At 44.4% G+C, this 14,060-nt stretch overlaps 1 long non-coding RNA gene across 1 annotated transcript in view; it reads left to right on the plus strand.

The window, feature by feature from the left end:
• The first annotated feature begins 3,082 nt into the window (after positions 1–3,082).
• LOC138737565 (uncharacterized) overlaps positions 3,083–14,060 on the plus strand; it is a 36,787-nt gene continuing 25,809 nt past the window's right edge. Inside the window, exon 1 of the long non-coding RNA XR_011341023.1 lies at positions 3,083–3,219. This is a non-coding gene — a long non-coding RNA (uncharacterized lncRNA). The remainder of the gene's footprint in view (positions 3,220–14,060) is intronic.

The following is a 14,060-nucleotide window of genomic DNA, read 5'->3' on the forward strand; positions in this document are numbered from 1 at the left end:
CAAAATTTTCACTGCATGAGAATAAACAATTCAATTCAATTTAGTTTAGAAGCTGGTGAATTCTGGTAGGGCCATAGTGTGGCTGAGTGGTGCAGCTGGCAGAGTTCAACCTATCCACTGCTTGTGGAGTTGGTGCTTGCTTCTCTCCACATGTCAAAGGCATGCAGGATGGCAGGTTAATTTGTGCCAATAGATTGCCCCTGGCCTGTGGCAGAGTGACAGAATTTTGGGGAGTGGGAATGAGTGGGAATAATATTAGAATTAATGTGAAATGAGGTGCTTGGTGCCACTGTGGGTTGAGGGGCCTATGGGGGATCCTCAGCGTATGGTGGGGTTACGTTCTGGCAACCCCATCGTAAATCGAAAAAGAATGCCGCAACCTTCTATATTTTTCAATAATTTGATTTTGAATACTATTATTCCACACAGAATGAGGCAAAAAAAAACGTACACAGCTGAGAGCACACGAATGTTTGAAACTTTGAGACTGCGAGCTTGGTTGAGTGAGCATCGCGAGAGAGCAGCGTTCCGCATGTCGCCAGCCCGGGAACTGACTGGAATTCGAAATCAAGAGCACGGATTCGAACCCCTGACACTGAGAAATGGCAAGTGGTGGAGGGGAGGGGGCACCTGCATGTTTGATTCTATGATTACAGCAAAAGAATCTGTTAATATAGGTACTGCATATGCTTTCTGTTCCTATACTGAGCTAAACTTAGTTGGTGCAGTCATACCATTTGATATATTATAGACATTGCATACTTGCAAGAAATATTTAATTCAAGTAATAACATTAGCTAATGGCTATTATAATATAATAAATTCAATGAATAAAAATGACTAATATTGTTAACTGCATTTATAAAATTACATTAATCAGTGATAAACCTTAGCTGGAGTCTTGGTAGTCATCACATTTAAAGTAAAGCATTTACATTGTTACAATTAATATGTTCCCATACTCCATGTGTTCCTTAAATATGGTAATGCAGTTATATTTACATACAGTAACTTATTACAATAATTACTTTTAGTCACATATTTTCACTACATTAATGCTGATATTTCATAAACAGTGGGGCTTATTAGCTTAGAGTAATATAATTATAGCAAGATTGTTAGATTTAGATCATTGCTTCAATATATTTGCATTGATACAGATACAATGAGATAAAAATAGTTACATTACATATGCATTACATTTTAGTTAATATAATCTAATCTTCCTCATCAAATGATATTATTACAGCTAGTTACCTTTCTATGCGAGTGCGAAAATGTCACATTAAAGTGGTGACATTCGTGTAGGGCTGGAGTGGACCATTCAGCCCAGTATTTCAGTCCTAATTTTATTTTGATCTCCTGCCTCCTCAGCCTCGCCCGCCACCACTGCGTCCGGCTGCTTCTCAAAGATATTTATTCTCTTCAGCTTCAGTGGTCGCATGACTTATTCCACTCACCCTGCAGACTTTGGGTGGGCAGTTCCAGATGACCTCCCTGTCTTACAGTTTTAAAGCATTCATTTTTATCTTGGTGGGCCCTGGTCCTTGAACCAGTACCATACTAAATTCTGCTGTTATCTTGTCAGTTCACTTCCTAACCTGGTTACACAATTATAATTACATTTCACATTGCTTCCTTAATTTCATTAATATAGTTAAGATGTTGTCTTGTCACAACTCTATAATTAACATTATGGTTCAGTAGTATGATTATGTTATTATTAGTTTGTTACATTACTGTAATTATGAAAGGACAGTTACATTAATACCTAAATTTGTATAATTATGTTATTATCAGGACAATCTTTTAATTGTGTTAATATTAGTTACAGTTGTATATTTTATAGTTTAGATGAACCATCACATTTATACAATTGCATTCAATTTCAGGGAGAGAAAGTTGGGCAAAACCCTTTAGAAGATCCCTAACTTTCCGCAAATCCCCGAGGCAAATAGTCTTGATTTACCTTGTGATTTACAACTCTCTCTTAAAGGTTCAATAGCTCTTATTTATAACAATTTGCTTGTTTTAAGAATGGCCCTGTTAGTTAAGATCAAGAGAGACTGGGGACAGGATTTGAATCTTTCATTCTCTGATGAAGTGTGGGACCCTATTTGTAATCTGATCAATACGACCTCCCTTTGTGCACAACATTGCTTTATTGCAATTTAAAGTGGTTCACAGAGCACATAAATCCAAAGTTAAATGAGCTTGTTTTTATTCTGATATAAACCCTCTAGGTGACAAATGAAAAATTGCTGAGGCTTCTTTGACCCACATGTTTTGGACTTGCCATGATTTAGAGAAATTTTGCAAAGATAATTTTCAAACATTATTGGTGATTCTGAAGGCCAAATTTGAACCTTGGCCATTAATTTGTCTATTTGGATCATTTCAAGATGATGAAATTTTACTGACTCCAACTCAATTTTATCTTATATGCCATTGATGGCCAGACATGCAATTTTGATTAAATGGAAAGATAATATTCCACCTACACATGCCCAATAGTTAAATGATATTATGTCTTGTTTAAGTTTAGAAAAAAATTAGGTATGCCATTAAAGATTCAAATACTAATTTCATAAAGAAATGGGGCCTTTTATGGACCATTGTCATAATCTAAAGTTTTAGAAACTTTGACGCTGTGTTGTCTATTTCCAGGCTGTCATCAGTTGATACCCACATGCTCAAATTTTTCCAACTTTATATAGTTGTCAGGGTTTTGAAATATGGGTTGTTTTTCTTTTTCTTACAATTTTTATTCCTTACATAATTATACTGAATAATTTCCCTATTATTGTAAACTTCAATAAAAATATCTCAAAAAGAAAGAAGGCATCTTGAATATTTGCTTCACGTGTCAAGTAGAGGAGAAATCAGATTTACTTGTTAATGTATACAGTTTACGTAACATTTTGTAAGCACCTCAGATTGCACACAAGAATAGATCATTGTTAGGAAATCAGAACTGTACCCTGAAGTCATTGTTTCGTCCAGTTGTACTGAGACAATGTATAATAAGAAACTTGAACTTGAGTCACCAGGATTTAAGAGGAGAGAGAGTTTGGGCTGGTCATCTGGATGGAGGTCTGAATGGCTTGAGAAGCCAGGGGAGAACAGGAATTGCCAAGCTGTGCACCGCTCACAAACTGTCAACTTACATCAGCGACCAGCAGAGGTGACAGCTTCGTGAGGGAGCGCAGGATATAGAAGGTACAGGAATGCACATGGGATGCAGCACAGCATAGGCCTGCAGTCTCCATAGGCGCTGGCATCACTGGGTGGGGGGGGGGGTGTGCGGACCACACTAGGTGACACCATCAGAGGGGGTGATACCAAAATGACCGTCCACCTATAAAATTTCTGTGCAGTGTTTCAGCAGAAATTTATAATTTTTAATAAAAATATCCCTGTGGTTAGTTATAACAACAAAAACATTTTTTATAAGCCCAGCTTTCATGTATCAATATACCTACACATCTAAAACTCGATGCTTATTTCCTTTTTGAACCTTCTACTGTACTTCGGTCAGTTATTACCCAATTATAACAATGCTTCGAATCGCGAGGTTCCGTCTGCACGCGCCACCAGCACGCGCTGTCGTTTTCATTGCTGCTGGTGTTTTTATAGTCATTGCTTTTGTCAAATATTCCGGTGTTTTAGCGACAATATTGTGGTAATTAATATGTGAACCTACATCAATAGCTTTTCTGAGAATGAAGTAAATGATGAATTAAAGGAAATGATGTAAATGTAAATACATTGAGGCCGTGCGTATGATATTGTAATTTAAAGGTGTAATTTTAATTTTGCTAGTTGTTTATCTCACTGCTATTGCCATTACCAGTAACATTGGTATAAAAAATATTACTAAAGATTCTGTATGGTCTGGTACAGGAGGTTGTCCATGGGGCTTTGGGGGAATGGTGACACTATGAGTTACCACACTGGGTGACCCCAACCCTAGTAACACCACTGACCATAGGGAATCCCACAGTTAAGAAGGTTACATCCCAGGCTGGTTCCTGAATTCATTGGATGGCAATGCCCCTGTGTGATGCACGGCTGCAGTAGTAAGCAGACACAACACTCAAGAAAGATTGTACAACAGGCTTTATTCAGTTAAAAGTCTCTGCTACAGTGGTAGCTGTACTGGTGACCCCTGAGTGACTGACTCAGGAGGGGCCGGCTCAGGATTATATCCTGGGCAGTTGATTGACAGCTGGCCAGGTGGTTAGGTCTATTCAGGTCGGCTGATTGACAGCCGGCCAGGTGTGGTCTGTCCTCTGGCGGTCTTCCTGCAGGTACAGAGATAGCCCCCTGCAGTTGGCTAGTGGCGTATAACCACACCCTGATACCTCACTGAGGGCTCCGCAGAACCTCTCAGCTCTGGAAGCCATGAACAGTCTCCGCTACCACTGATCCAGGCGATGATGCTATTTTTGGCCTCCAGTTTTAGTAAAGCGCAAAGGCCTTAACTTGATTTTTTGTTAAACCTCCAGATTTCAGAATTCAGATTTATTGTCAAGCGTACATCACATGTAGCCCGGAGATTCTTTCTTTCCTGTGGGCGAGGCAGATTGTGGAGCAGATATTCTTACCAATCCTCACTGATAGTAGCCTGGAGGTGAAGAAATCCATGATCCAATTACACAGTGGGGTGATGGCATTAAATGCCGAACTGTAGCTAATAAAGAACATCCTGATGTATACATCTTTGCTGTCCAAGTGTTCCAGGTCTTTGTGTAAAGCCAGTGAGATGACATCCCCCGTAGACCTGTTGATACTTAATTACCTTAAATATTTTGATGGCTAGACTTTGTATGAACAACCTATGCTAAGACGCGAGCCTCTCTGAATTCTAATAGCGAGTCAGTCCATTGCGAATTGCTCCCTTCTCCATCCACTTAGCTGAGGACTACAAGAACACTACTGACATCAGGCGATTGTTCATTGACTACAGTTCAACACCATCGTGCCAGAAAAATTTATAGCCAGGCTGAAGGACCTGGGACTCTGTTCATCCCTCTGAAACTAGATGCCCCATCAGCATCACTCCTCCTCGCTGATCCTCAACATAGGGGCACCACAAGGCTGCGGGCTTCAATCCCTGCTCTGTTCCCTAGACAAATTCAGCTCCGACACAATCCATAAATTCGCTTGACACCACAGTCGTCGGCCAAATAACTGAGTCAGAAGACAGGATGGAGATCAAGAATCGGTTTGGGTAGTGCCAGAGTAACAATCTTACCCAGACCATGGATCTGATGGCTGATTTTAGGAAGGTCAGGCTAAGGGACCACCTGTCTGCAGGGTGGAGAGGATTTGTATCTTCTGCGTTCCTGGGAGTAAACATTATTGGGTTTCTGGAGCCAGAATATCGAGGCGACCATTAGAAAGGTATACCCATGCCTCTTACTTCTTTAGAAGTCTGAAGAGATTTGGCATGCTGTCAAATACTCCATCAAATGTCTGCAGGTGCTCTCTGGAAAGTTGTATTACAGCCTGCTTTAATAATTCAAGGTGCCTGGGACTGCAGAAGACTGCAGAGGGTAGCAAACACATCCACGTCCAGCACAGGCTCCGACCTCTAATCCATTGAAGACATCTGGCTCATGAAGGCAGCCAACATCTTAATAGACCCCCATCACCCTGGTCAAATGCTTCTCACCACTGCCTTCAGGTGGAAGAAGGTAGAGAAGCTTGAACCCCAATGCCTCTAGTTTTGAGAGCGGTTTGGTTTTTCCAACAGCTATCAAGGCCTTGAACCTCCCTGTACGACCCCAATCACTCTGACACCACAATTGAAATGCCCCCTTAGCTTGCACCATTTGAATTGTAAATATTTAACATATATTTAATACCTCTTTCAATACATTATTGGATATTTCTTTTACAAAATACCTTTTTGGTTGCCACAAATAAGAATTCAAGTGCATATTTTCAATGTAGTTTATATGCAATAAACACCTTCCAATGATCATTGGTGAATTATGTTATGTGAGTGATGTTCGTGTGGGATGTGTGTTCCAATTAGTTCAATGTGCACTCTCTTGCATAGTTTATATATGTTCAGATTGCAGATTTATACAACCCTGAGATTCTTTTTCTTGTGGGCAAGGCTGAATTACCACTTTTTGGTGGAACTGAAAAAAAACTGTACACATGTAAACAAATAAATGTAAACAAACTAAATGTGCAATATAGAGAGGGAAAAAAGTGCACAAGAGTCCTTAAACGAGTCCCTGATTGAGTTTGTCGTTGAGGAGTCTGATGGTGGAGAGGGAGCAGCTGTTCCTGAACCTGGTGGGGCGAGGCTTGTGGCACCTGTACCTCTTTCCTGATGGTAGCAGTGAGAACTGTGTTGGGTGGTGTGGATCCTTGATAATTGCTGCTGCTCTCTGACGGCAGCGCTCCCTATTGATGATGGGGATGGTTTTGCCTGTTTTGACCTGGGTTGTGTCCACTACCTTTTGGAGGGCTTTACGCCCGGGGTATTGGTGTCCCCATGCCAGACCGTGATGCAGCTGGTCAGCACACATTCCACTACACAACTGTTTGTACAATATAGAGATGTGTAGACCAGGCTATGCCTGGATTTTAATTGTTCTAAATTTAGAGATACAACACAGTAATGGGCCCATGTGGTCCATGAGCTAGTGATACCAAATTTACCTGCAAACCCTGTCTGTTTTTGAAGGGCAGGAGGAAACCAGAGTACCTGGAGGAAATCCTTGCAGACACAGGTAGAACATTGCACACAACAATGGTTTTGAACCCGGAGGCTCATCTTGCGGTAACCGCTGCGCTAAGTTGCTGCTGTATTATGCATGTTGATACCATGTTTATGTGTCTGGGGTGTGGCATATATATTTGAATTTGCACTGCGTGTGCTAATGCATTTTTTTGTTCAGTGGATACGAGACATTTGATGCGTATGTGGATTGTGATACATTACTTTGGCTTGGCTTCGCGGACGAAGATTTATGGAGGGGGTAAAAAGTCCACGTCAGCTGCAGGCTCGTTTGTGGCTGACCAGTCCGATGCGGGACAGGCAGACACGATTGCAGCGGTTGCAAGGGAAAATTGGTTGGTTGGGGTTGGGTGTTGGGTTTTTCCTCCTTTGCCTTTTGTCAGTGAGGTGGGCTCTGCGGTCTTCTTCAAAGGAGGCTGCTGCCCGCCAAACTGTGAGGCGCCAAGATGCACGGTTTGAGGCGTTATCAGCCCACTGGCGGTGGTCAATGTGGCAGGCACCAAGAGATTTCTTTAGGCAGTCCTTGTACCTTTTCTTTGGTGCACTACACAATTGATATATGGCTGTGTGTGTGTATGGGTGTGTGTGGGTATGGGTGTGTGTGTATATGTGGGTGTGGTGGGTGTGTGTGTGAGTGAGTGTGTGGGGGTGGGGGTGGGGGTGTGGGTGCATTTGCGGATTTGTGTGTGTGGGTGGGTGGGTGTAGTTGTGTGTGAGTGTGTGTGTGTGTTTGTGTGTGTAGGTGTGTGGGTGTGTGTGAGTGTGTGGGTGTGTGTGTGCACATGTGTGTGTGCATGTGTAGATGTGTGTGGGTGGGTGTGTGTGCGTTTAGGTGTGTGGGTGTGGGTGTGGGGGGTGTGTGTGGGTGTGGGGGTGTGGGTGAGTGTGTGGGGGTGGGTGTGGGTGAGTGTGTGGGGGTGGGGGTGGGGGTGTGGGTGTGTGTGTGTGTGTGTGTGCGTGCGCACGTGTGTGTGTGAGTGTGTGTGTGTGTGGGTGTAGGTGTGGGTGAGTGTGTGGGGGTGGGGATGTGAGGGTGTGTGGAGGTGGATGTGGGTGAGTGTGTGGGGATGGGTGTGGGTGAATGTGTGGGGGTGGGTGTGGGTGAGTGTGTGGGGGTGGGGGTGTGGTTATGTGTGTGGGGGTGTGTGTTGGTGAGTGTATGGGGGTGGGGGTGGGGGTGTGGTTGTGTGTGTGCGTGTGCACGTGTGTGTGTGTGGGGGTGGGTGTGTGTGGGTGGGTGGGTGTAGGTGTGTGTGTTTGGGTGTGTGTGTGTTTAGGTGTGTGGGTGTGGGTGTGGGTGTGGGGAGTGTGTGTGTGGGTGTGGGTGTGGGTGAGTGTGTGGGGGTGGGGGTGTGGGTGTTTGTGTGGGTGGGTGCGTTTTGGTGCGTGTGTGGGTGTGTTTGTGTGTGTGGGGGTGGGGGTGTGGGTGTGTGTGTTGGTGTGTGTGTGTGGATGTGGGTGTGGATGTGTGTGCATGGGTGTGTGTGCGTGTGTTTGTGGGTGTGGGTGTGTGTGTGTTGGTGTGCATGTGTGTGTGCATGCGCGTGTGTGTGCGTGCATGCGTGTGTGTGTGCGTGTGTGGTGGGTGTGTGTGTGGTGGATGGGTGTAGGTGTGTGTGTCTGGGGGGGTGGGGGTGGGGGTGTGGATGTGTGTGTGTGTGTGTGTGTGTGTGTGTGTGTGTGTGTGTGTGTGTGTGAATCTCTGTATTTATGGTGTTCGGTGCTCTTGATCTGCATTTTGTCTTACTCTCTGATATGCACTGTGTGGTGTGGTATTTCTTGATAAGGTTAGAACCATTAATGAGTGCATAAACCTCCTTGAATCAGTGCACAATTACTCCCCCCCCCCCCCCCCCAGCAGATGTTTTTATTAAAAAGCTCTGACTGATAGCACCCGAATGGAGGCTTGAACATATGGTCCTAGAACTCTGAGTTCTCACACAAGTTGAAAGAACGAGAAGTGTCTTTGTTTTTATCAGTTGCTACTCCCCAGATTTTTTGTGGGATTGAGACATCCTTCACCCTGTGGCCCTGGAGTTCTTCGACAATACTAAGAATCTCAGCTCCCCCTCAGCCATGACCTGTACCTCCAGTTTCCCGAAAGCCCCTCCCAGTCTCACGCTGCTCCCAAATTCTCTTTCATCCTCTCCCAACAGACCTCAAGAAGTTCTTCACACTGAAGTTCACCAATGATGAGCTTGGAAGACTACTGGGCTGGACTGGGGAGCAGCAGTTGTACCATCTTAACCCGTCTGCATCACCTAATTACAGTAAATGAAGTTTGAAATTGAAAAACTTAAAAAAAACTTGTACTTTTCAAACAAAGGCACAGGAAATAAGTTTTTTTTTTCTCATTTTGTTTCTTGACTGATTTTTACAAATTCCAAACTCTCGCTTTCCAAACGTGCGCTGTTCTGTAATTATTTGAAAGGCTGATTTTATAGATGAATCTTTTTTACAATCTAATTTTTATGTGTGCTATTAAAGGAAATGTAATGGCTTGTGCATGCGCACATTGAGAGCCTTTGGGGATTGATACCTTCAGATCCTTTGTCACGCTTTGCGCTGTCAACGGGAACAGAGGGTTCAGCCCTGAGTGCATGAGTAGTTTGCTGCTTTCTGATAAAACTTTCAGCAACTCGCCCCACCAGTCTCCCCAGGTAGTGGTTCCAGTGGCAACACACTGTTTGCTATCAAAGTTCTCTCAAACATTAACCAAAGTTACCTCAGGAGGATGTTTGTCATTTCTTCCCCTCACCCCCCCTCCCTTCTTCTATACCACCTCCCCTCCCTGGCTTGTCAGACAAGAAGCTTTTCTTTCTTTTTTTTTCATCTTTCATTTCCTGCTGTGTGTCCACTCATAGATCAAACAGAGAAGGAGCTTAGCTTTGGGGAGGGGAAAGTTGGAGGTGGGCCTCAGACCCACTGCTCTTTTAACTTCTAGTTCTTTCAGTTCTCCCACGACAGCAATCTCTCAAGCAAAGAGAAATGGGGGGAAGATAATTAAATGCCGCGAACAGCTGGATCACCCTCACAAGTGAACAGTAGGAGATTCAATCCAATAGAAGCAAAGCGCTCCCATTTGTATAACGTGCCCGCCGCTGGATTCACTAATTTTTTTTACAATCCATCCTCAGAGATTATTAGCAACTTTATGAAAATGCTCGCAAGCTTTTAATTTTTGTTGTTTTCTTTTATTCTGAGTTTATACTTTCTTCTCCAGAAAACATTGATTCTTCGATGTCATGGTTCCTTAAGTACAGACATCCATTTGATATCTTCTCCAGGTGACCTCTACAAGTTTAGAGGCATTTAATGGCAGTGGTGGTGATGGTGGTGTGTGTGTGTGTGTGTGTGTGTGTGTGTGTGTGTGTGTGTGTGTGTGTGTGTGTGTGTGTGTGTGTGTGTGTGTGACTGTGTTTGTGTGTATGTGTGTTTGCATGCGAGCATGCACGTGTAGGAGTTGATGCGAACGTGTACAGGGAAAATTATCCATCTCATGGATATTCTGGATGGGTTGGAAGGAAGCAGGAGGTTGAAGGGAGGTGGTAGAGGGCTGGTAAGCAATCTGGAGATGTAGGCTGACTGAACAGAGGAACAGACTCCAGGACTCTCACTTCCTACAGATGGAGCAGGGTCCAGGGCTCTCACTTCCCACAGATGGAGGTCCAGGTTTTAGAGTGAACATGGAGAGTCGGTAGAAATGATAGATGATTGATATCTGTGGCCCTGGCCTGGGTGACTCTGGATGCATATCCCTGCATCAACCAGCTCATTGAGTGATAGTTCATTTTCCTTTTTATTCCAGTCATTTTGTCTCCAAACACACAACAAATCACTTCCTAAATATCTTCCCTTGCCCCTAATACAGTAACAGATCACTTTAGTTTGCACACAGTGAGGTTCTAACAAGTTCCCTCATCACTGGAAGAATCCTCCTCTTTGGCTGCAATGTGACTCCAATTAACAAGACCTCCCACTCCTCCTAAACGTCCAAACTGTCCCAGCGAGGAGCATTCCATGCTCGCCACACCAGCCAAGTGCAAGTGTTTTAAATTTTTTAGACACACAGGATGGTAAAAAGCCTTTTCGGCCCTATGAGTTCCTGCCGACCAATTTACACCCCATTAATCTATACCCCGGGTATGATTTTAAAGGGTGGGAGGAAACCAGAGCTCCTGGAGGAAACACGCACACACGGGGAGCATGTACAAATTCCTTACAGACAGTGCGAGATTCGAACCCCAGTCCGGTTTCGATCGCTGGCTCTGTGTCAACTGTGCTGCTCCCTACGCCAACCACGCCATCCAGATATTGATCTACTTTATACAATTACTGCTTAGAAATTACATCTGAAACAGAAGCAAAAACACATTGTTGGAGAAACTCAGCAGGTCATATAGCGTAGTTTATATAGCAGCTTGATAGGTTCCTTGACGAAAGACTCAAGCCAGAAATGTTGGCCTTGTATCTTAATCTTTATTATATAAAGTGCACTGTGTGACTTGCTGAGTTTCTCCAGCATTGTGGTTTTACTTCAACCAGGGTGTCTGCAGACTTTCGTGTTTTACCTTGGTTCACACCAGTAATTGTTCTCCATTGGTGTGAGAATGTCAAAGCACATTCTAACTGCTCAATATTTCCTTGATCATTGCTGCTTTAACAATTCTTTGGCTTGGCTTCGTGGACGAAGATTTATGGAGGGGGTAAAAAAGTCCACGTCAGCTGCAGGCTCGTTTGTGGCTGACAAGTCCGATGCGGGACAGGCAGACACGGTTGCAGCGATGTTGGGGCCCCAGGATTAAAAATGAATGTTCACCAATGAACCACATCATTCACCGATTACTGCAGAGAGATACAGTTATGTCTCTGATCTCACCACCCTGGAGTTGGGGTGGCTGTGCCTGGACATAAACACAAAAGCACACACAATGTCACTCAGAGAGACACATAAAACACATACACACACACATGCAACACACATGCAGGTGCACACAGCACATATGCACGTGCACATGCATACACACAAACACGTCATTTCTTTCTCTGTAGCTCAAGCAATTGAATGCACACGTTACACACACACTGAGATTTTAATTGGGCAGCCTTGACATAATGTTCCCCTTTACCTTCCTGGAGAAAGTTGCCCAAATACGTTTATCGAGCCATACAGTGGAGATTGAAGGCTCACTCTCCTCCCTGGGGATGCTTGGCTTTAAATTGAAATAGTAACACAGGAGCTACAAGTACAGGATCACTGGGCAGGGCAGGGATCACAGTGGAGGGACAACGGTGGGGGTGAGGCTTCAGGTTCCCACCTGTTTCAAATAGGTAGAGGAAGAACAGCGTGAACTGCCTCAACGACTATCACCCAGTAGCACTAAGATCTACTGTGATAACATGCTATGAGAGGTTGGTCATGGCCAGAATTAACTTGCACCTAAGTAAAGATCTGGACCCACTGGGATTTGCGTACCGGCATAGTCGCTCCACAGCAGACGCAACATCGCTGGCTCTCCTCTCAGCATCGGATCACGCAGAAATCACCTATCAGTTTAAACGACATCATACAATTAATACTGCTCCAAAACATGGCCGCTCTGCAACTGGATCGTTGACTTCATAATTGGAAGGCCAGTCAGTACGAATTGAAAATAAAGTCTCCTCCTCCAGGTGCACCCCAATCTTGAGCTTACCTCCTTGCTCGACTCGCATTCTACCCACGATTGTGTGGGGAGGCACAATGCAAATGTGACTTTCTTGATCTGGCACCTGCTGACATTTTGCTGCTGCCTTGATCAAGCCCGAAAGGTTGATTAAATATCTTTATCTTTGCTACATAAAGTAAACTGCTTGACCTGCTGAGTTTCTCCTGCCTTGTGTGTTTTTTCTTGCAAATTCAAATGCCATCTACAAATTTTCTGGGGATACCACGGTCATCAGTAGAATCGCAGAGGGCAATGAGGAAGCATGTAGGGGTGTCAACAGCAGCAACCTTAGACTCAATTTTTGCAACACAATGGAACTGATTGCAGACTTCAGGAGGGAGAAATCAAGAGAATGAGAACCACTCCAATATGGAGGTGCTAATGCAAAGGACAGGAAAAGACTACAGAGGTTTGTGAACTCGGCCAGCGCTATCACAGGCACCAGACGTCACCCCATCGAGGCGGTGCCTTAAGAAAGCAGCCTCTATCCTCAAAGATCCCCCCCCCCAACCACCCAGGCCATGCCCTCTTCACACGGCTACCATTGGGAAGGAGGTACAGGAGCCTGAAGATGAGCACTGAGAGGCGCCAAAACTTCTTCCTCCCCTGTGCCATCAGATTTCTCAGTGGCCGACGAACCACAAGACATGACCTCACTTTTCTTTTGCACAAATTTATTTCTTGATTAAAGGTCATTCATAGCAATACTTGTACAGTGAATGCTGTTGCAAAGCCACACATTTTGTGACGTGTGCATGACTTGTGAGGGGCACTGGGACCCGGAAGCAGTCGAAGGCAGTCCAGAGGAGATTCTGAGGGACTGAGCCAAAGGCAAGATCCGGGAAACACCACATGAAGATCTGTTCCCTCCTTCTTGGCGACGTGGATCTGATGCCAGACAGTTCCAGACAGCCAGAGAAGCCCGAGATCCCTGTTTTCTGGAATGATGCATCAATCAGGTGGTTCCTTTGCAGATATCTTGACAGCCTACGAGCCTATTATGCATTATAGGTAGAAAATTGCCATAAATTACAGTTCCTTAAATACAAGATTTTTGAAATAAATAATTAGTGCAAAAAAAGAAAAAAGTGAGGTGGTGTTTATAGATTAATTCTCCATTCAGAAATCTGAAGGCAGAGGGAAAGAAGCTGGTTGGATATTCGTCTTCAAGTTCCTGCACTTCCTTCCTGCTGGAAGCAGTGAGAACAGAGCCTGGGTGGTGGTGGTCCTTCATGTAGAGGCCGTTTTCTTGTAGATGTCCTTAATGGAGTGAAGATCGGTGCCCGTGATGTCACAGGCCGTGTTTACAGCCCTCTGTAGCCCTTTCCTGTCCTGTGTGTACCAGATAGTGAAGCAACCAGTGAGAATAAAGTTTTCTCCTCAGGTCTCCTGTATTAGTCCTTCCTCGAACAATCTATGCTCTCATATTTTGATTAAAAAAATATTTGGACATACAGTAACAGGCCCGTACCGCCCAATTACACCCAATTAACCTACCCCCCCGGTTTGGGAGGAAACCGGACCCCCCTGGAGAAAACCCACACGGACACGGGGAAAACATACAAACTCCTTCCAAAGACCGTGGGATTCAA

The sequence above is a fragment of the Narcine bancroftii genome, chromosome 6, assembly GCF_036971445.1.
Source record: "Narcine bancroftii isolate sNarBan1 chromosome 6, sNarBan1.hap1, whole genome shotgun sequence".
In the NCBI taxonomy this organism is placed as follows: domain Eukaryota; kingdom Metazoa; phylum Chordata; class Chondrichthyes; order Torpediniformes; family Narcinidae; genus Narcine; species Narcine bancroftii.